This window comes from Balaenoptera acutorostrata, chromosome 11, assembly GCF_949987535.1.
Source record: "Balaenoptera acutorostrata chromosome 11, mBalAcu1.1, whole genome shotgun sequence".
Classification (NCBI taxonomy): Eukaryota; Metazoa; Chordata; class Mammalia; order Artiodactyla; family Balaenopteridae; genus Balaenoptera; species Balaenoptera acutorostrata.
In genome coordinates, this window is record NC_080074.1 from 40,548,079 (window position 1) to 40,572,750 (window position 24,672).

Genomic DNA, 24,672 nt, shown 5'->3' on the forward strand with positions numbered 1-24,672 from the left:
CTGAGAGACGGTAGGAAACTCAAATATCACAAAATAATATATTTTCAGATTGGACATGCATTATATATGTAAATACCTTTTAAAGGTAAAATCTGTCAGTCTTATGTAAGCATTCCTGCTTATGTGTCATACTATGTTCAAACATTTTAGATTTTGGTTGTATTCAAATGACTGCCACTGAAGTTACTCCAGGAGGTCATTTAGTACCCTTTCTCTACTGTGGGCAAGATTTCATCATTTCACTTCCTTAGTTTACCTATTTCAGTAAATCACCAGTGAGAGTCGTCCCACAATAGCCACAGTAAGTCTGTATTAGAGAGCCATTGTTCTTTTTCAGCCCTATCTTTAATTGCTACTTAAATCTAGTTTATCTTTTTCCTTATTCAGAAAGAGAATCCTCTTCATCTTTAAAGACAAAATAGTAAATGCTACAGACAATAATGAAATACTGAGAACTGTATGTATAAAAGCTCATATACATAGATCTGCAAACTGTAAAAAATTGATGAATTATTTTATTGTCTGATTTTTGAATGAAACCATTATTATTTTTTAAACCAAGGAGGACAAGTACCTAGTGTTTTAATGAGTATCTAGTGTCATGTGTTGAACTGTTTCCCCCAGAAAGGTATGTTGAGGTTCTAACCCCTGGTACCAGTGAATGTGACCTTATTTAGGAATGAGGTCTTTGCAGATGTCATTAAGTTAAGATGGGGTCATATTGCAGTTAGGTGAGCCCTAAGTCCAATATGACTGGTGTCCTTATAAGAAGAGGGAGAGAGACAGAGACACAGATGGAAGACAGCCATGCAAAGACAGAGGCAGGGATTGGAATTATGCTGCCACAAAGCAAGGAATGCTTAGGGCTAGCAGAAGCTGGAAGACGCAAGGTGGGCTCCTTCCTGAGAGAGTTTGGAGGGAGCAGGGCCCAGCTAACTCTTTTTTTTTTAAATTGACGTATAGTTGACTTACAATGTTGTGTTAATTTTGGCTGTACAGCAAAGTGATTCAATTATACATATACATACATTCTTTTTTAAAATATTCTTTTCCATTATGGTTTATCATAGGATACTGGATGTAGTTCTCTGTGCTATACAGTAGGACCTTGTTACCAGCTAACTCTCTGATTTTGGATCAAAGAACTGTGAGAGAATAAATTTCTGTTGTTTTAAGCCATCCGAATTTTTGATAACTTAAGGCAGTCCTAGGAAAGAAATACAGTAGGCATTTAATAAACATTTGTTCTTTGGGATCCAGTTTTCCAGTCTGAAATATTTACTGTCCACAAAAGTAGTTATTTTTTCCCTTGTATTCTCTTAGCACAGATTTATTAGAGGTTTTTTTGTTGTTGTTTCCTTTTTCCTCTCCCTTTCTCTCTTAGACTAAGCTTTTTAAGGGCAAAGTTCATATCATTTATTACCATAACTCCAGTGCTTTTAATAGGGTCTGGCATAAAAGATAGTAAATAAAGTGTTGTGAATTAATCAACAAATTATTTTTTAAATAAGTAGTACTGATTTACAAAGGTTTCTCTACACTTCAGCCCAGTAATGTACTGAAGAGTCTGTGGCTTTTAAACACCAACCCAAAGTTGAACAAAGACTGAATTCCCTCTATTTTTATATTGTTTCTCGAGTTAAGAGTTCAGAGGTAGTATCTTTAAAAAGGGAGGATCAGGATTTCAAGTCACATGTTGTCTTTTGTCCTTACCTCCTCACTTTGGAAAGGCAAAACTCTCTTCCTATATTCAGACTGTGATCTGAGGGGGACCTAGGTTTGAATTATCTACTCTTCTGTTCACAGAGCTTGAAGAATTTTCTTCACTTGCAACTGTTATCGATGTCAAGTTTTGACTAATTGAAATACGACCAAGCAGTTTTTTAATACAACTCTTTAGTTAAATTTTCTGGAAGAAAATAAAGCTTGGGGAAAAGAAGAGGAGAAAAACTTAAAAAGCTGTTAGTGATGAAAATAGGAATTTAAAATAGAAGTGTAATCTCAAGTAACAAGTATAGGTTTGCAGTAGCAAATGATGCCAAATTCCTAAGATAATTAAAAAACTTAAGGTTAAAAAATAAAGTGCAATCCAAATAATCAATCAGACTTAAAAACTTGAGGCCAAGAACCTTAATCTGACTTTCTTTGGCCTTGGGCAAATTAGAGATAGCCAAGAGTTTTTTTTATCATAAATTGTCAGTAATAGCAAATTACCTCTTGGGGTGTGGTTAGAATTTCTTGAGGCCTGTAAAGCACTTTGAAGACAAAAATCCTATGACTAGACAAATTGCTCTTCTTGCACTGGTGTGTACTTAGCTTCCTAAGTCTGCCCTGGTCAGTTTGGATGTCATTCATTCTGTAGGTTGGTAGGCCCATTATATAAAATAGCAGGAATTGGTGATAAACAGCTTTCAAAAGATAGGCTATAGTTAAAATGGAAGCATTATTATTTATTTATCTATGACACCTTAAGTAGCTTTTGAAATATTTAAGAGGATGAAAATAGAAGGCATATTGAAAATTCTTACAACTCTTCAAAGCATTATGCTCAAGGTTATATTTGAGGCTCTCTTTGTATTTATTTTATTTATAATTTATTCAATCTGTTGGACAATGAGATATTTAATTCAGTTCTTTCTGATTTTACCATTTGGCATGTCAAACAGCAGCACATGCTGCTGGAAAAGATAAAAAGTAAAAACTATCCTTTCACACAGGCATTTTTCTCCAATTAAAATATAAAGAGTTACACAATACTTATGTTTGCCAAGAGGACTGAGTTCCAGAAAGGAATTTTAACATCTGACTAAATCCACACTTGTATACTTTTCTGTCAATGCCAAGTCACCTACAAATGGTCTTTAGTAGCCATCGTTCTATTTAGCAGGAATTTTTAGATTCCTTTTTATACTTTAATGTTAATTTTTAATTACTATTAAAGCTAATGTTATAATGTCCATAAAAAAGAAAAAACTCAGTCTTAACACTCAAACACAGTTGTGGAAAAATAGGAATGTGCAAATAATAAAAATAGGAATTTAAAAAATTTAAAAAAATTCATAAATATAAAAATATGTGGAAAAATGAAAAGTTTCTTAATTTTTCAAAAATACGTTTTATTTAATTTTATTTTTTAAAAATTTTTATTGGAGTATAGTTGCTTTAGAATGTTGTGTTAGCCTCCACTGCACAACAAAATGAATCAGCCATGCACATACAGATATCCCCTCCCTTTTGGACTTCCCTCCCATTTAGGTCACCACAGTGCATTAAGTAGAGTTCCCTGTGCTATACAGTATGTTCCCATCAGTTGTCTATTTTATACATAGTATCAGTAATGTATACATGTCAATCCCAGTCTCCCAATTCCTCCCTCCCCACCCCTTTAACCCTTAGTATCCATACATTTGTTCTCTACCTCTGTGTCTCTATTTCTGCTTTGCATGTAAGATGATCTATACCATTTTTCTAGATTCCACATATATGCGTTATTATACGATATTTGCTTTTCTCTTTCTGACTTACTTCACTCTATATGACACTCTTTAGGTCCATCCACGCCTCTACAAATGACCCAGTTTCATTCCAAAAATACATTTTAAATAAGCACTTAAGTCTGCATTATGGTTTTACTTATGTATGTAATATATTTTCTAAAACCTAAAAAAAATTAGGAAGACAACAGTGTTTAAAAGATGTTCTTGATTACTTTGTCTGTTTATGAATCTAAGATTTTTGTGGTTTATACATTTGTGAAACCCTTAACAGGTATATTATCTGTGCTCTTGGTTTCACATTACTCATTGCCATTTATAGATAAGCATTGGCCACCTCTATTCTTTCTCTTCTGAGAAACACATTAATTCACTACAACAGTTTACCCATAAAACTGTAATGATTAGCTGCCTTTGATTTATTGAAGTCCACAGCTTTAGTTTTATAATACTCTTTGGCCTAAATATGCAAGAAGATTTTGAAATGGTTCATATGTATATTTTCTCTCTGACATGGATGGGCACAGGTAAGCTTTATTGATCTTAGGTGTTATTACTATTTATAAGTTAAATTTTCTTATTTGATTTGCTAGATCCTAAAAGAAACATTAAAAAGAAATGAGTAGGAGCTTAAAGAAACAGCAACATTTTTACCTTATGGCATTTTTCTCCATAGTCCATGAAAGACAAGATTGGGGAAAGTTAGTCTTCATGCAGCTTAAGAGCCTTTATATAAAAGATAGTAATATTTAGGAGCAGAATACAAGCAAAAAAAGCTGTCAGTCACTCCAAATGAGAAATTTTAGGTTAATTTTCAGAAAGGATTTCTATTGTTGAATCTTAATAAAATTGAGAATTAGTCTTTAGGGGATGATATAATATAGTTTTTAAAAGATATTTTTCTATTTGTAATTGGTAAGAAGTTACATTGTCTTGTGTAAATATTAGGATGTGAGGTAATTATCTATATTTTCCCAGCTTTCATATATTATCTTTTCCATTGTAGCTTTTCTGATGGAAATTATAAAACCCTACCTCACAGACAAACCAAATTGTATTTAGCATTTTTGCTTGATTTTTTGTGAATGTGGCACTAAAATGTCAGTTGAAAAAAGCTATTTATCAAATAAAAGCACACTGTACTGGCATATAAAAGGGACAAAGATATTATGACACCAGGCTTCATGAATCTCATTAAAATGTATGTAAACCAGGAACAAAAATATATAAAGGAGAACTCAGGGGCCTGGTTTAAACTGAGTAAAAGGAATATTAAATGCATAAAAGAACAAGTATTATCTTCGCTAAGCATCATTTGAGCAAATAATTGCTCTTGCTTTGGATACTTATGTTGGCTCCCAATGGTTGGTCAAAGAAAATTTTCCATAACAAACAATGATACAATTCAAACTCAAGAGTTTATGACTAGATATTTTTTACATCTGGTAACACATAGGGTTTGAAGATCATTAGCGCTTGTGAAAATAGACAAATGCAATCTGGAATCTGAAGAATTAATTAAAAATACTCAGGAGTCCATACAAAATATTCTATGGTAGTGCAGGACATGGTTTTATAAGCACAAGTCATGCGTAGGCGTCTTTCAGGAAAAAAAAATCTTTGAGGATCCCTCAGTGGGGCTTGAAGACCCTGTTTGAGAAATCATGACTTAACAACTGAAATTATATTGTATTAAAATATTTTTCTTGTTTGATTGATCACTGCCAAGTAGCTGTTTTGTATTCATAAGTGGTAATATATATATACTTTTAAATTATCATTGAAATGAAAGGACAGAATTTTTTTAAAAAGTCTCATGAACCCTCAAGAAAACTTGTTACTAGGGTCCCCAATGTAACAAACCTGAAATAGTTTAAAAAAAGAAAAAAAAGGTGAGATTTGGAATTACATAGGCCTAAATTCAATTCCTAGATCTTGCCCTTATTAACTCTGAAAATCATTCAGTCTCCCCGGACCTCTCCTCCTCAATCTGTAAAAATGACACATTCCTTATAACATTATATTTTTAGAACAAATGGGATAATGTGGGTAAAACTCCTTAGTACAGAGGTTGATACGACACATGCATTCTCCTTGTCTTTATTGTACCAATGTAATGATGATCAGAAATGCTTTGGATAGAGTAGGAGGAAAATAACTTGTCCATGTGCGACGAACACATTCAGACAGAGGGCCCTGTTTTCCTCTGAGGCATTTATTTGTTGGGTGATGTTTATAAGGTTTTTAAAACGGAATAATATGAAAACCAGAAAATAATTCCAGGGCACAGCTAGCACTCTTGAGCTCTGGAAGAATTTATCTACTTCACATATGTGAACAATTTATCCCTAGAGTATGTTTTTCTTCACCCTCCATCACCAAAGGATTATGCCCAATTATAATTAATTCTTTAATAATGAAATTGATACCATTTTCAAGCATTTAGACCAGATAGTAGATTAGAGTACACTATAAAATATGCTTCTGAGTAATTATGAACTAATTAATTATTTTAGACAGCTTTTAAAAGTTTGATTTACTAATTGGACTCTCTGAAATTGAAAGCAGGAAATAGAGCTGTCCAGGGCTCCAGAGGCTTCATCCCGTTTGGCACAAAACCAGAGTGAAAGTTGACTTAATTTGCGCCGTTCTGCATGGTTGGGTTTGACAAGTGTGTTTGGGTTTCATAAAATAATCAAAGGTCATTTCTGGCTTGGCTTTTTGCAACTACAACCCAAATTAATAAGAATGAAATCCAAAGCCTGGCAGGGGCTCTAAGAATGATGTGAAGTCTTGCCTTCCTCTTTCAGACTTGCCTCATGGGTGTGTCGTGGTGGAAATAAAAGTGTAAAGGCAAAAACGCCGAATGATGACACTCAACCCTGAAACAGGCAAGTACATAACATATTCTACATCAGTTTGTACTTGGTGTGTGTGGTCATGAACAAATATATTCTCCGAGTCTCAGTTTGTAGCCCAGGGCAGTTTGATCCTAGAGGAGGATGTAGGCTAGCATAAAGAATTGGGGAAGTTTACGTGAACCTTTAAAGCCCAGGACCTGGTGCCCACATCCTTACTTCTCCTCTCTGCCTTTCTACACCACTGAGCATGAAAGTACAGCTGGCGTTTGATGTTTTACCTGGAAACCCCAACAAGTCTATACTACAAGGTCTCCTTACAAACTAACTGCTAGAGAGAATCATCTGGGGCCTTGCTTGGGTTCATACCTTGTTATTTGCTTCAAAGTTCACATAAAGCCGTTCAGAACACTATGGTTTTTATATGATCTTAAAATTATATGAAATTTTTTCCAAGTAAAGAAGCTTAAAGGTTAAAATTTAAAAAATGACTTAGAACTGATTCTTAAAAATGCCTGTGTATCAGTATAGTTTCCTAATACTTTTAATATTTAAATGGCATTGAAATGCATATTTCCAAATTCCAATTCCACAGTTCCATGACTCTATTTTTCTACTTAATACAGGAAGCAGAATTTAAAGTCAACTATGAGGATTCAGTACACATAAGAACTCTATTTTCGTAGGAGGGACGTCTGAACAAATAGTCATGAGCTATATGATTTTAATTCCATACAACTACCTTTAACCAACATCTATAACATTATCCTCTTCTTAACGTTTCAAAGAATTTTAAAAAATGCTTAATTTTAAAATAGCATGTTTATTTTTATAAACTGGGGGGAATCTCACAATTTAACTAGCTTGTCATAGCAGAAGGGTTTCTCCAGTGCATGGATATATGATCTAAAATCATACTCAACTGACTGCCTTGAGGAAATATATAAGTAACACTTACTTCGTGTGTATTTCTGAACTACCTTTGAAAGTTTTAAAGTTTTTTTTGTTTTTTTTTTTAATTTTATTTATTTATTTATTTATTTATGGCTGTGTTGGGTCTTTGTTTCTGTGCGAGGGCTTTCTCTAGTTGCGGCAAGCAGGGGCCACTCTTCAACGCGGTGCGCGGGCCTCTCACTATCGCGGCCTCTCTTGTTGCGGAGCACAGGCTCCAGATGCGCAGGTTCAGTAGTTGTGGTGCACGGGCCTAGTTGCTCCGCGGCATGTGGGATCTTCCCAGACCAGGGCTCGAACCCGTGTCCCCTGCATTGGCAGGCAGATTCTCAACCACTGCGCCACCAGGGAAGCCCAAAAGTTTTAAAGTTTTATTCAGATTTCAGGGACAGATTAATGTGGACTAAGTAGTCCTTATTAATATTTCTTAGGACACTAAAAGGTGATCAGATTGGAAAATGCAATTCCTTTATTTAAGGTCTAAGCTAGTAGATTATATGAGGGAAATCAACCAAACCAAGAGCAGCTGGAAATCTTTATCAACAAAGGTAAAATGACGCCTCGCCCTTCTGCATTGTTTTTTTTTTTTTTTTTTTGGTAGCATCTTTTATGCACCAGGCATTGTATTAGGTGTGTTACAAACGCTATTTCACTTATTCCTCATTAGGCCAGTGTTATTATTCCCATTGTATGAATTCAGCATTAGATAAGTATAATCCACAATATTTAATGCAAGGGAATGCAATATTGCTCATAACTCCTTGGCACTGACTCTGCTTTCTCATGCTAGATGGTCACTGAACTTGCTTTAGGAACCAAAAGATATCTGAAGCATATAGACTAAATTTAAGATTTTCTGGAATGATACTGTACAGCAGTATATAAAGGTGCAGCATAGCAAAGATAGTGGAGCTTTACAGATCTGGTCGCATGGCCAGTCCTAGGCAACTGTGAGCCCCGCTCTCCCCATCCCTGCCCCCAGAGCACTGAGGACCAAGGGGAGACACTATGAGATATGGGAGCACAACTCTATTGTGTCTGTGTGTGTTTATGAGCAAATGAGCAAGTGTGTAGTCTGTGCTTTTGTGTGTGTGGATGATTGATACATCTGAGGCGGAGTCTGTGCATGTGTGTACATCTTTGTGTGTGGTCAGTAGATCACATGTGAGGGTGACATGTGCGCGTACGTGGCTGTGCATGTGTGTGGTCTTTTCCCTCCAACCCATAATCCAACTCGTTTTTGTGAAATATCTCTTTTTCTATCATCTTGTGAATAAATAACCACTTTGTTCTTCTGTAATTTTTGCAACCCTTGATCTTTTTCCTCTTCCCTTCTCCCTCTTTTTTTTCCATCTTTTTCAATTTTCTGCTCATTACTAATTGAAACCATAAGATAATGAACAGACAAAAAATTCAAACAAGTTCACACAGCATCTTCTACGCCTATAAATGCACAAAGGCTAATAAATATTCCTTTCTTTCTCATTGTTTAATATTTGACTGACCTATAGATTTCAATAGATACTGGGGTATGTGTTGGTCAGATCTGATTTAGAAATTAGGAAGTGATTATAATACATTTCAAGGTACTATTATATATATTCAAAAATCATCCTTGATTTTCTTTTTCTCAAGATTGTTTATTTTTCTGTTTAATCTTCTTGCCTTCCGTGACTGCTAACTAACTATTGTTCCTGGGATATTTGTTTTTGAGTAGCAGAGAGATAGATAGATAGATAGGAAGAAAAATAAAACATCGGCTTTTTATTTAATACATTGTCTGCCCACAAGTATAGCAAGAATTGGAATCAAGTCTCAATCATTAAGCAGAGCAATGTGTCTTATGATCAACACTCTATCCGTGAGTTTCTAGTTGTTGGAATGTATGAAGAGCAGTAGAATGGTAGCATGCAAGCCCTCAAGGCCTAGAAGTGATAGAAAAATCAGGAGTTTTCTTAGGATTGATGAGGGCAGGGCTGAGAAATTTTAAAAAGGAGAAAGTAAAGCTACAGAGCGCCTGAGCAGGAGAATGAATAGTAAATGGTGTTTCCTTGGGGAGTAGTTAGTTCCTATTAGGAGCACTGGTATCAATTAGCATGATCAGTCTCCCAGAGACCAAAAAAGAAAATACACTCACCCTCACACATTTATACGGTGGATTTTACATTATTTAGGAATATTTTAATGCAGTAATTTGTAGATTGGGAGATGATAAAATTCTTTTGCCTTCTTATTTTATTTGTTACATTATAAAAACATATAAAATAGTCTGTTTCTAAAATTTGTTAGCTAAGGAGTGAACAAAGACCTTGTCTTATAATAAAAGTGGAAATAGTAATAAGAAAAATAAACTTCCAAATTAGTGGGAAAACAAATCTAAGATCTGACTTCTAGTCCTACATAAAACTCATTTCCCTCATCCCCATTGTGAGTTCTGAATGACTCTGAAATATTTATTTTTTCAAATAAATGTCTTTGCTGAAAAAACTGTTTTATATGAAAAACTACATGATAGATTAAATCATTACATTGTTTTTTATATCTTCCGCCTTCCTTCCTTCCCTCCCTCCGTCTCTTTTTCCTCTCTCTCATTCCTCCCTTCTTCATTCCCTTTCTTCTAATGTTGCTTGAGGATAACCCTCAGAACTAGCACAGGGTCTGGTGCTGTAGAATCCTCTGCTGTATGCTGGGCATTGTGCTCAAAGCGCTGGACTGCTCTCTGGAATGATGGGGGTGAGGAGGTGGCAAGGTTACCCTACTGATGGCTGACTCTGTTCCCATCCAGCCGATCCGAGGGGTGCTGTGGTAGATGCTCTGGGAATATAGATGAGAGGGAGAAACTCAGCGTAGGAGGAGGTTAGGTCAGGAAAAGTGGGGTCAAACTCTCAAGCCAAAGCTCTGGTGTTTGTTTGAAAGAATAGGGAACTTTCTGAAATGATGAGTAGAGTGGTTTTGTGGTCCATGGGGGATGGGAGATAACATGTGGCTTTAATTGTTTTATTTTTTTCTTCTATTTAAACTTTTGTATTTGTCGTTCCCATTACCCAATTGGTATTTTCCACCCGAAGTTATGTCAGAGAATCTAACGTCATTGAGTTTTGGAACTACTAGTGATGAGACAGAAATGTACTTAGTATCGATTCTCCTGTAACCTTATCCTTGTGTAATACTGTAAGGTGTCCTTTCTCTCTCTGTGCATTTGTCTATTTCCTCCCCCTCTTCCCCATGTCTCTTCATGCATATGAATGAATAGGATGCTTTGGTATACATGAAGATATGGGAACAGTCTGCATAGACTGGAACGTCTTTAAATGGCAAGGATGCTGTAGGCTGGGATCTTGGTAGGAGACAGTAAAAAATAGCAGCTATGTGTATAATTTTTACACAGATTTCTTGGGCAGAGAATTATGGTCTCAAAAACACTATTATGCTTCTGCTTTAGGCAGCTATTGTCTGGGTAAGCAAGCATAAGCCCCCGAATTCTTCAAGGGTATCAACAGGCAAGTTCTCCAACTGCCTTCTCCGCTGCTAAAATACAAACATAAACTAGTCGTGGTAGAAATGAAGCTATTATTTCAAATGATGCTAACTTAACAAATGGTGCTATTTCAGCCCAAGGAAATTCATAATCCATTTCAGAATCTGGAGCTTCAAAATGGTCTTACAGAGAATAAGACGAAATAGAAAGTATAGATACCAGTTTTGTGAGGTTAAAAGAGGTACCGTATGTGAACTGCTGTGCAAACTGTGAAGTGCTCCGCAAATCCAAACACTATTAATTACTATCATTTTAGATACTAAAAGTCAAGCATGATTAGAGAGAGAGAAGTGATTATTATTATCTTGGGCAAGTGACTTGATCTCTCAGAGTCTTAGTTTCCTCATCTGTAAATGGGGCAATGATTGATTGATAACCTACCTTGTAGAGTTGTCAAAATTATAGATAACATGTGAAAATTGCTATGCACAGAGCTTGGCAAGTGGTAGGCATTCATTAAATGATTTTTATTATGATTATAACTAACAGACATTTCTAACCATCCACCGTTTTAGAAGAATCAAAAAAAAGGTTTCTTTTAAAATTACTAACAAAGAAAATACGTACTTGCAATTCAATATACTGTGGATTCCAGGTGTCCAAAAAAATAGGATAACACCTATGACTTTATATCTCAAGTCTCACTCATCATGGGGAATTTCTAAGAATGAAGTTTAAAGAATAAGAGGCTCATTGGAATGTCTGAAAGAATAAAACAGGGAGAAGAAAAAAGAATGACAGAGAAAACGCAGCTCTGTAATGGCAACAGCCTAGGACAAATGGGTGATTTCAGAATGATAATAAGCACTCACCACCCCGTGACTCAGCTGCTCCAACTTCATGCACAGTGGGGAACCTTCTATGCCCTTCAATATCAAATTGTACATGCAAGTTATTTGTAACAGAACATTGAAAAGTCAATGAAGGCAAACCTGGTAGGCAGCTACTGTCAGAAAACATCTGAATCAGTAGGACACTATCAGAATTGTCTTTCCCAAGCAAAACACAAAACTGTATTAACCAAAAGCATGACAGCACTGTGAAATTTCCTCACTATGGTAACTTAAAGCAACACAGACCTTGGGAAGCAGGCTTTAGTGCCTCGCCCAACAGGTCAGAAAATAGCAATGAAAGGTTATTATGGATCATACTGTTGAGGAGCACCCGAGAGAAGGGATGGTTCTGAACAAAAGCCAAGGTCATACACTTAAATCTTGCCTCATTTCTATAATGCAAGAACATTAACAAGCTAACAAAAATTATTTTTCTGAAGCTTATCTTTTTAAAAAATTGTTACTATTACTAAGGCTTCTACAGAATGAGAGATTTAAGCAGAAAAAATAACAACATTAAAAAAGTGGTTTTCCACTGGCTAGAGATTAACTTCAAACAAACACTTGAACTTGACCTTCATGATCTCATTACAGCCTCAACCCTAACCAGCCATACCATGTGCTTAAGTAAATTCTTTAGCAATCAAAGTGGAAAACCAGCATGGAAGCAAGTCATGCAAGGTCAAGATGGACTGCCCTTTATTCTGTAAATTTTTCAGGCGATGTTAAGTCAAGTCATGTCCAGCTGGATTCCAAGTATTTCTTATCGTACTATTATGATGAATTTTAGAATGTTCACCAATTCCACTATAATGTGAATTACTCCAGGGTGGAGATGGTGTCTTGCCCTGCATATAACACCATGCATGGCATGTAGAGGCGGGACAGTGTGAGGTGGCAGAGAGCAACAGCCCTGCATCTAGAATTCCAACTCTGCCACTTACTAGCTGTGAAAATCACTTTTTCTGCCCCTCAGCTTCCTCAGCTGTAAAAATGGTGATAAAGCTCATCTATTAGAAGATAGATATATACAGATATAAACATATGTGTGTGTGTGTATCTTGCATTCAGTAAATGCTAGCTGTAAAAATAGTAAGCACATAAGAAACATTTGTTGAAAACATGCAGGGATGAATAATTTCTTTCTTATTGATTTAAGATTCATCCAGTAATTCTTGAACAATATTTCATAATACACAGATTAGAAGTTAAATGGTAGTATTAAAAAAGTTGAAGGTTATAAATTTGCATTCCTATTTTGAATCAACAATCCTCTATTTATTTTTAGAGAAATGGCAATTTAAAAATACCGCTGGCTTCTCAAATCTTCTAAAGAAAAGTTGATGTGTAAAAATATCAGATAATCAGAATGAAGACTGGCTAATTCTAGTCGGAGCAGTTAAAACATGGCATATTTATGATTCAGACACCCTAATTATCTTAAACTCATCTATTTCTTTTGCTGATTGCCTATACTCAGCTAGCGTTCTGTGATTAATTTTAGAGTTTATGACATAAAAGGATAGCTGTCCTAGAAGTCACAAACTCATTGCATTTCTATACTTGCATCTTAAGTTAAGAAATGGCAAAAAATTCCACATTGGACAGCTACATTATTCAATCAATTATAGGATAAATGGATAAACAATATGTAGCATATACATACAATGAAATATTATTCAGGCTTAAGAAGGATAAAAATGCTAACACATGCTATAACATGGGGACCTTGCTAAGTGAAATAAGTCAGACACAGAAGGACAAATACTGCATGATTCCACTTATATGAGATACCTACAGTAGTCAAATTGATAGAAAGTAGAATGGTGGTTTCCAGGTGCTGTGGAGAGAGGGAATGGGGAGTTATTGTTTGATGGATATGGAGTTGCAGTTTGGGAAGATGAAAAAAGTTCTGGAGGTACATGGTGGTGATGGTTGTACAACAGTGAGAAAGAACTTCATACCACTGAGCTGTACACTTAAAAATGGTTAAAACAGTCAATTTTATATTATGTATATTATCACAATTAAAAAAAGGTCAAAATAAATGACAAATTTGTATAGGGCTAAAGATACAACTCTTGAAAAGAAAACCTTATTGGAGTGGAGTGTTTGGGGTTGTGGATTAATCAAGCTTTGGTGAGGAAAAATAAGAGAAAAGAAAATTTTCAATAAAGCCACCACTATGATAGATCTGAGTAAAAAAGTCATCAGTTTGGTTCAACTAGCACTAGCACGAACTCTGGCACAGAGTCTGGGACACAAGGATGATTCGCCTACCACACTCGGGAGTTCACCCTCTCATGCAGAGAGAAATTCTTCAAACATTGTTTTGGTATAAGTCTGAAGTTTGTCTGTTTAAGAGTACGGGTTTTAGCACTATATAGACTTGATTCTGTATCTGGCTCAAAAATTATAAGATATGTTACATTAAGAAAGTTAGTTTGCTTCTCAGTTTGCTCGTTTGTGAAATAGGGGAAAGTACATGTAAAGTGCTCAGGGGGAAGTAAGTGTTCAGTTAATGGTGGCCACCGTTGCCGTCAGTCCTAGGACAGAGGCGTGGGCTGGCTTGGCCTCACTGTGCCACTTCTATAACTGTTGTTACCAGCACAGAAAGAACACAGCATTTGTTTCATCATTACTAATTATATTTACATCCAGAGTTAGTTATGACACAAATTGAAAATTAAAATTTAAGTGTTACTTTCTTGATCTGAGTCGTCCCAATAGAATGGTTGGTATAGATGGTTGCGATGAACTGAAAGTTTGTGTCCGCAAATATCTCCGCCCATACCATCTAAGCTCACCATTTCAGGACCTCACACTGTGTAAAATCCCCTATGTCATTTGCTTTTTGGGTTAACACTATTGTGTGTAGGGGTTGGGGGAGAGCAGAGATAATGCAGGGCTGGTGCGAATACTTCGAGCCGGTTCCTTTTTTCTTAGTAGCTTCCCTATACCAGCTGCACTGAGGTGTGCTGACCAAGAGAAAAGTGGGGTTAGGAAATTAGAAGCTGAAACTGCTTTAAAGAAAAGGCATCTCAAGAATTTTAGATGGGAAGCAGAATTACATCAGGAAAAAAGCAAAGGTCAGAAAGAGATAAGGCAGTATGGAAAGCCAGCTTTACTTATTTTTCAAATTTTGGGTAGGTTCAATTCAGTGTCAGAAGAAATGGAAGAAACATTCTGCTGTTGTCCCCCTTTCACTCATCCCGTCCCCATTCCCAATGCTCTAAATACTGTGGCTCAGCGGAGACTGTGGCTTTTCATGGGTTTGTTTGTGCAATGACTCTGAGTAAATATCTATCTCATGAAATAGAAAGAAAACATAACTCTTTCATAGGTGAGGGACTGCCTGTATTTTCTCCATTTCTGTAGCTGTCTCAATAACAAATTTGGCTTTACCTTTCGTAAACTATATTGACAATTGTTCAAATCTCATCATAATTGGAAACAATGGGCATATTAATAATTACACAATTATGCAAACCCATCTTTTTCTAGAATTATGTTAATAGGCATAATTCAGATAAATTTTTAAAAATCTTGCATTCTAGAATACAATGATATTATAACTACTATCACATATAAAATGCTCTAAGACATAATGGGGGGGCATTATGAAAACCTTCTCTAAAATGAGGAAAATGTATTTTAAAGTACAAAAGAGAAGGAAAATTCAAGGCTAAATAATGTTCAAATATTGCATACTTAATAAAAAATAAATACTTCCCAGGAGATGTTAAAGCGAATGTGTCAATGCTACATGCCAAAATCAAATAGATAGATAAGCAAAAACCCTGAGCAACTGGCAAAATAAGAATTATTTTTTACATTTCAGACTGTTGAAAATTCATATAATACCACTTTGGGGGTCATCGAGTTAGGAAACCAATGCACTTTGGGCATTTGTTTAGAGACTTTCCTTCCTCAGTCTGAAACATTTTGTACCACTTCATAAACATAGGCTTTGCCAGGATACTTTTGAAAGTGGAAAATAAAAACAATAGCAGGGTTAAGCAATTCATATTAGCCATAAGGAGACATAAATTGCTCAAATGTACAATGGAGCATATGCTGAACCAGATGTTTAATATTTTAGAATAGGAAAGAAGTAAAATTGTCTGTAGTTTATGTAAGGATTAACTTTTAAGGAAAAGAGAAAAATAAGATATTTATCATGAATTACATTCTGGTGATAAATGAATCATTATTACTAAGACTGGGATATACTTATCTTTAGAGGCAGAACAGGATTCAACATCAAAAGGAGAGTGGTGGTGGTATTGATACTCCAGGTCAGTATTATAAAGTGACTTTTATGATATTTGCAAAAGAATGACAAACAATAAAGGAAATTAAAATGGTAGATATGAAATTTACTAACAACATAGGTGAGGTACTAAAATGAGGAGAAACTCAGTTGATTCCTTAACGTGGGGGAAAAAGCAGCAAAATAAGAAGTGTTGTTATCTGATGTTTCCTTGGTGAAAGAATAATTTTGCGATTTCAGTTTTAGATATCACATACAAAATTTTATGTAACTTTTTTAAAGGAAGAGTGTATCATTTTGCTATGCAGTGGCATAAAACTGCCCTTAACTTTACAATGGTGCATGTAATAGCATGTGTTGGGTATAATTTATTTCTGGAAACCTGCTCAGCCTACAGTTGGGTTAGGGTTATTTTCTCTGGAGAAAATGACCCCATTTGTGACCCCAAAGGAATGCATTTCTTGGTAGGGTAGAAAGACTTTTTGACAGTCTTCATGGTTCTACAAGTAAGCTAAATCAGCATGCATCCTGTTGTGAAGGGTACCAAAATGTCTCAAGTCTTACTTTTGACCTCTCTGAAAGGGAGCCATGCTATTGACCTTGTCTAATTTCAGTAGCATTTGCTTTAAGGAGGAAGAGGCCTTCTAGGAGAGGGCTCATGGTAGACTACTACTGTATCGAAACCAAATTTCATCTTGTATTCAGGATTTCTAACCAGCCTTCATTACTCTTCATCCTTTGTACTTTCCTTCCTCTTTATTCCTTGCAGACTTGTATGTGGTTTATGATTTTAAAAAAATGCCCCTTAAATATTGCAAAGGAGATATCTTTAATAGCAAATATAACAACAGAAGTACTATCTGCTGATGTTACTGTATTAACTTCTGTAAAAAACACTTAAAAAGCATGTACTGGAATTCTCATATGAAGCCTATAAAATAGGATTCATTATCTCCATTGTAATACATGAGGACATTGAGGCAAAGAGGTTAAATTGTCTTCCTGAGGTCATACAGCAAGTAAGTGGCAGAAAAAGGACCTGAATGCAGCTCCTTCCTCCACTGCCAATGTTCTTAATTACACAAATGAATAATGCAACCCATAATAATGCCCTGGTGCTGACAAATATGTAAATAAATCTCAATGTTAGAGCAGATCAAAATTAGCATTAATCACTCGGCTGAATCATTTGTTTTGAAGTCTTATTAACTTTAGACTTCACATATCTTTAAAACCATATTGCTGATTTTAAAGCATTTCCCTTCTCTTTTGTAACTATACAGCTTATATTTGAGTCATGAAAGATGATAAAATTTTCAGAACAAAACAAAGACTAATTTCAATAAGAGCATCCAAATCAAAGCTTAATGTTTCTAGAAATAAAAAATGGACTGAATTCTATCGACTTCTATTGAATAAGTATAATAGCTAACTTCAGTGTAGTACCTACAATCATGAGGTCTACTAAATTGCCCTAAATCCCATATCTAGCTAATAAGCAGTGGAGCTGGGATTTGAACGCAGAGAGTGAGTTTCCAAAGCCAGTACAATGCTATGATATGATTACAGAAGGCTCCTTCTTTAGTGTTCTAGAAAATGCCCTAAGTCACGAAATTTGTTTAGCTTTGCTTTACCATTAATAGTAATGATTGTGGGAAACCCATCATACCCAATGTCCCAAAGAAAGCAACAAAATTCTCAGTCATCTAGTAAATAAATACATAAAGTGATTCTGAACATGGTTAATCATATGAGAATCTTAAATTACTGTAAGTCAAAGTACTATTATTCTCTTTATAAAATAGACATTCCAGTATTTGTAATTACTCTAAATATAAGCCAGTTGATGGCAGAGGCTGTGCTTTGGTCGCTTCTATATCTCTTAACACCTGGGATAGTGTAGACAGTAGGCACTCACTAGCAAATATTAAAGAATAATGAATAGGGCTTCCCTGGTGGTGCAGTGGTTGGGAGTCTGTCTGCCAATGCAGGGGACGCGGGTTCGAGCCCTGGTCTGGGAAGATCCCACATGCCGCGGAGCAACTAGGCCCGTGAGCCACAACTACTGAGCCTGCGCGTCTGGAGCCTGTGCTCCGCAACAAGAGTGGCCGCGATAGTGAGAGGCCCGCACACCACGATGAAGAGTGGCCCCTGCTTGCCACAACTAGAGAAAGCCCTCACACAGAAACGAAGACCCAACACAGCCATAAATAAATAAAAATAAATTAAAAAAAAAAGAATAATGAATAAAGGGATAAATTTCTAAAGTTTTACCAATGATTTTAAAGGGAATAAGTCCAGATAATAACATAAGCATAAAAATCTAAGAAGCACATACTGTGAACATCATTTGTTAATTTACAAACAAAAAAATAGAGTAAATATAGTTCTTTTTCTTTAGGTGATCTTTTACACTTATGGCTATCATTCATTTAAATTTTGGTTCTACTTTTTCTATCTAAAGATAGCTGTCTTTAATAATTAAATTCTCCTACCATGGTTTAATTTTAGCATCTGAAGGACAAATAGGCATGATGCAAGCTAATGTTTATTGATGATAAGTGATAAAGTAGTATTATATGTACATCAGGTATTCTTCATAGACAAATTACATTTTAAAAAGTGATATGTTCTTTACTTCCACCTCCTCTCTCCATGCCATCATTCATACAGAAAAATGAAATAGGCTTTGCCTTCACCAGTTGTTAAATGTTTATTTAAGAGTGATAACTTGAAAAGGGGTAAATCAGACAGACCTGAGTTCAAACGGTAAAACTGCTGCTTACTAAATTAGGCTAACTTTATAAGGCTGTCAGTTCTTATTTTCATTATCGATGAACCCATGATAACATAGGAGGAGTACTTTTGATAATCAAATGAAATTTAATTGTATAATTAGTAGAGCATGTGACACAAACTAAGAGCCCAAAAAGTGTTCCTTTTCCCTTCCTAACACTCTTCCTTTTTTATAAGAACTCTCTTAGGTCTATGTGTGAGAAAGCTGATCAGGATTAAGGGTAAATTATAAATTCAAGGAAAAGGGAATTGTTTTCTGGATGACCATTATTGTCTAAAACAGACGTCAATCAATAACTTTGATTTCATCAGCAATGGACTGTTGTAAAATGAAATACTGGATTCCCAAAACAGTAAAGTCAAATTTTCACACAAAAGGAACTTGTTCTTTTTACAGTAACATAGTATAAGTTTTTATAAAATAATGTAATAACATCACTACAGCAATCCAGTTAGCTCTCAGAGAGTCTCAGGAAGCAGACTGGACAGATTTTTTTTTTCATCATCTAGATTAAAAAAAGTAGAGAATCAAAGAGGTAATTGCTTAACTTTTGCTGATGGTAGATTGTATGTATGTATTATTGTTATCCAGTAGTAATTTAATAAGTAATTTCCTAGCTCTATGCTACTATTACACACACACACACATGTCTATACTTTTTGATTACAGGGACTTAACTACTTCAAATAAAGAGAGGTTTGACTAAATGAAGCTTGAGCAGAGCATTTACAAATAATGTTTATTCTCCAGTGAATCACAAACCCTTTCCTAGTTAAAAATCTGCTTTCCATTAGGACCTTTCTTACTGAAAACTTCTTGCTCTATTTGGTGTGCCAGGAAAGCAAGATTGTTAAAAATAGTCATGCCTTGAGTGAGAACATCAACTCCCAATAGTATTTAAAGAGGTTTAATAAATCTAGGGTAATGTGAATAGTTTTTCAGAAGCATGCTTGAGCACCTGAATTTTTTAAATGTACCCTCTTTGTTATTATTTTCCAGTGTGTTTAGAGTCTATAAAGAGCTGACCCATTGAGTTCTTGAAAGCACCATCAAGTGTTCAGCAATTGAGAGGAAAATTATTAATATAAAATACAATATCCAATGGTCCTCTTTCTTTATTTTCCTTATCTTTCTTAAGCACAAAAAGTTTTTGTGAAATATAAGCGCAATGTGCTCTAAAGATCTGTAGTAATATTTTAATCACCAAATAATTAAAAAAAATTTTTTTAAAATATATATATATTTTTTGATGTGGACCAGTTTTAAAGTCTTTACTGAATTTGTTACAATATTGCTTCTGTTTTATATTTTGGTTTTTAGGCCATGAGGCATGTGGGATCTTAACTCCCTGACCAGGGATAGAACCCACACCCCCTGCATTGGAAGGTGAAGTCTTAACCACTGGACCACCAGGGAAGTCCCCACCAAATCATTCTTAAGCTATGGGCTCTGAAGCAAAATTATAGGAGGTCTGTATGGCTTTCCTATCCGAAACATCTTTCATTTGTAAGGTTTGATTCTAATAAAAGTTGTAAAAGCTCATTTACTAGTCAGTCATGGGTGTATAATACAAGCATGTATGCTACAGACAAAGACAAGAAAAATAGTCACCTTATATCATGCTTTACTCCATGCACTGACACCCCTAACTCATGAAATCTTTGGAGGTTAAGACATATATTAACACATATTTGACAGCATCATTTTAATTCAGATTATTTCTCTTCAGAAATATTTTATAAAATTTTAAAGAAATAAACTATATACCTTTTATTATTCAGAGTCATTTTTTTTGAGGAAGGAAGGATCCAGTGTGGGCAGAGACAAGATGGTGAAGTAGAAAGACATGAGCTCACGTCTTCTTACAGAAACACCAAAATCACAACTAACTAACTGCTGAACAACCATTGACAAAAGAAAGAATGCTGGAACCTACCAGAAAGGATACCCTACATCCAAAGATAAAGGAGAAGCCACAGCAAGACAGTAGGAAGGGTGTAATCACGATAAAATCAAATCCCATACCTGGGGCGGGTGGGCAACCCACAAACTGGAAAATAATTAAACCACAGAAGTTCTCCGACAGGAGTGAAAGTTCTGAGCACCACGTCAGGCACCCCAGCCTGCAGGTCTGGCAATGGTAGGAGGAGCCCCCAGAGAATCTGGCTTTGAAGGCCAGCAGGGTTAGATTTCAGGAATTCCACAGGATTGGGGGAAAGAGGAACGCTACTCTTGGAGGGTGCACACAGGGTCTTGTGAGCACCAGGACCCACAGAAAAAAGCAGTGACCTCATAAGAGACTGGGCCAGACCTACCTGCTAGTATTGGAGGGTCTCCTGTGGAGGTGAGGGTGGCTGTGGCACAGTGTGGGGACAAGGACGCTGGCAGCAGTAGTTCTGGGGAGTACTCATTGGCATGAGCCCTCCTGGAGGCCACCCCTTCTCACCAAGACCTGTCCCCGCCCAACAGCCTGTAGGCTCCAGTGCTGGGATGCCTCAGGCCAAACAACCAACAGGGCAGGAACACAGCCCTACCCTTCAGCAGACAGGCTGCTTGAAGTCTTCCTGAGCATACAGCTGCCCGATAAACACCCCTTGATATGGCCCTGCCCACCAGAGGAACAGACCCGGCTCCACCCACTGGTGGACAGGAACCAGTCCTTCCCACCAGGGGGCAGACAGCAGAAGCACGAAGAAATACAACCCTGCAGAATGGAAACTGCAATCAGAAAGTTAGTTAGACAAAATGAGACAGCAGAGGAATATGTCCCAGAGGAAGGAACAAGATAAAACCCCAGAAGGGCAACTAAGTGAAGTGGAGATAGGCAATCTACCTGAAACAGGTTCAGAGTTATGAAAGTAAAGATGATCTAAGATCTCAAAAAAGAATGAAGGCACAGATTGAGAAGATACAAGACATGTCTAACAAAGAACTAGAAGATATAAAGAACAAACAAACAGGGATGAACAATACAATAACTGAAATGAAAACTACACTAGAAGGCATCAATAGCAAAATAACTGAAGCAGAAGAACGGATAAGTGACCTGGAAGACAGAATGGTGGAAATCACTGCTGAAGAACAGAATAAACATAAAAGAATGAAAAGAAATGAGGACAGTCTAAGAGGCCGCTGGGACAACATTAAATGCATCAATATTTGCATTATAGAGGTCTCAGAAGGAAAAGAGAGAGAGAAAAGACCTGAGAAAATATTTGAAGAGATAATAGCTGAAAACTTTCCTAACATGGGAAGAATAACAGTCACCCAAGTCCAGGAAGCAAAGAGTCCCTGACAGAATAAACCCAAGGAGAAACATGCCAAGAAACATAGGAATCAAATTGACAAAAATTAAAGACAAAGTATTAAAAGCAACAAGGGAAAAGCACAAACATACAGGGAATCCCCATACGGTCATCAGCTGATTTCTCGGCAGAAACTCTGCAGTCCAGAAGACAGTGCATGAAATATTTAAAGTGATAAAAGGGAAGAACCTACAACCAAGAATACTCTACCTAGCAAGGCTCTCCTTCAGATTTGACAGATAAATCAAAAGCTTTACAGACAAGCAAAAGCTAAGAGAATTCAGCAGTACCCAACCAGCTTTGCAACAAATGCCAAAGGAACTTCTCTAGGCAGAAAAGAAAAGGCCACAATTAGAAACAAGAAAATTATGAACGGAAAAGCTCACTGGTAAAGACAGATATACAGTACAGGTAGGAAATCATTTTCACACAAATATGATATCAAAACCAGCAACTGCGAGAAGAGGAGAGCACAAATGCAGGATATTGGAAATGCATTTGAAATTAAAAGACCAGCAACTTAAAAACAATCTTGTTTATATATAGACTGCTATAGCAAAACCTCATGGTAACCACAAGCTGAAAATCTACAATAGATACACACACAAAAAAGAAAAAAGAAGCCAAACACAATACTAAGGTTAGTCCTCAAATCACAAAAGAAGAGAACAAAGGAGGAAGGGAAGAAAAAAGACCTACAAAAACAAATCCAAAACAATTAACAAAATGGCAATAAGAACATACATATCAACAATTACCTTAAACATAAACAGATTAAATGTTCCAACCAAAAGACATAGACTGGCTGAATGGATACAAAAACAAGACCCATATACATGTTGTCTATAAGACACCCACTTCAGACCTAGGGACACATACAGACTGAAAGTGAGGGGATGGAAAAAGGTATTCCATGCAAAGAGAAGTCAAAAGAAAGCTGGAGTAGCAGTACTCATATCAGACAAAGTAGACTTTAAAATAAAGACTGTTACAAGAGACAAAGAAGGACACAAGTTAATGATCAAGGGATCAATCCAAGAAGAAGATATAACAATTGTAAATATATATGCACCCAACATAGCATTTGCCTAATATATTGAGGTGCTCCTAACAGCCATAAAAAAGAAATTGACAGTAACACAATAATAATGGGGGACTCTAACACCCCACTTTCATCAATGGACAGATCATCCAGACAGAAAAATCACTAAGGAAACACAGGCCTTAAATGACATATTAGACCAGATGGATTAACTGATATTTATAGATCATTCCATCCAAAAGCAGCAGAATACATATTCTTCTCAAGTGCACATGGAACATTCTCCAAGATTGATCACATGCTGGGCCAAAAAGTGAGCTTCGGTAAATTTAAGAAAATTGAAATCATATCAGGCATCTTTTCTGACCACAACACTATGAGATTAGAAATCAACTACAAGGAAAAAAAAAACTGTAAAAAACACAAACATGTGGAGGTTAAACAATATGCTACTAAATAACCAAGGGATCACTGAAGAAATCAAAGAGGAAATCAAAAAATACCTAGAGACAAATGAAAGTGAAAGCACAATGACCCAAAACATATGGGACACAGCAAAAGCAGTTCTAAGAGGGACGTTTATAGCAATACAATCTTACTTCAGGAAACAAGAAAAACCTCAAATAAACAACTTAACCTTACACTTAAAGCAACTAGAGAAAGAAGAACAAACAAAACCCAAAGTTAGTAGAAGGAAAGAAATCATAAAGATCAGAGCAGAAGTCAATGAAATAGAGATGAAGAAAACAATACAAAAGATCAATGAAATTAAAAGCTAGTTCTTTGAGAAGATAAACAAAATTGATAAACCTTTAGCCAGACTCATTAAGAAAAAGAGGGAGAGAGCTCAAAACAATAAAATTAGAAATGAAAAAGGAAAAGTTATGACACCACAGAAATAAAGAATCATAAGAGATTACTACAAGCAACTACATGCCAATAAAAGGAAAACCTAGAAGAAATGGACAAATTCTTAGAAAGGTATAACCTTCCAAGACTGAACCAGGAAGAAGTAGAAAATATGAACAGACCAATCACAAGTAATGAAATTGAAACTGTAATTAAAAATCTTCCAACAAAAGTCCAAGACCAGATGGCTTCACATGTGAATTCTATCACTTAGAGAAGAGTTAACACCCATCCTTCTAAAACTATTCCAAAAAATTGCAGAGGAAGGAACACTCCCAAACTCATTCTATGAGGCCACCATCACCCTGATACCAAATCCAGACAAAGACACCACAGAAAAGAAAATTACAGGCCGATATCACTGATGAACATAGACACAAAAATCTTCAACAAAATACTAACAAACGAAATCCAACAATAGGTGAAAAGAATCATGCACCATGATCAAGTGGGATTTATCCCAGGAATGCAAGGATTCTTCAATATATGCAAATTAATCAATGTGATACACCACATTAACAAACTGAAGAATAAAAACCATATGATCATCTCAATAGATGCAGAAAAAGCTGTTGACAAAATTCAACACCCACTTATGATAAAAAAACTCTCCAGAAAGTGGGCATACAGGGAACCTACCTCAACATAATAAAGGCCATATATGACAAACTT

The 24,672-nt window shown here is 35.9% G+C and overlaps 1 protein-coding gene and 1 long non-coding RNA gene across 5 annotated transcripts in view; one reads left to right on the top strand and one right to left on the bottom strand.

Moving 5' to 3' along the window:
* Positions 1-6,387, top strand: part of LOC102997960 (uncharacterized) — a 289,513-nt gene extending 283,126 nt beyond the window's left edge. For all 3 annotated transcript variants that reach the window (XR_009009737.1, XR_009009738.1, XR_452230.2), the window contains exon 3: positions 6,305-6,387. This is a non-coding gene — a long non-coding RNA (uncharacterized LOC102997960). The remainder of the gene's footprint in view (positions 1-6,304) is intronic.
* The window catches only part of SYT1 (synaptotagmin 1), a 537,233-nt gene that overhangs the window by 329,622 nt on the left and 182,939 nt on the right, over positions 1-24,672 (bottom strand). The gene's annotated exons all lie outside the window — the stretch shown is intronic.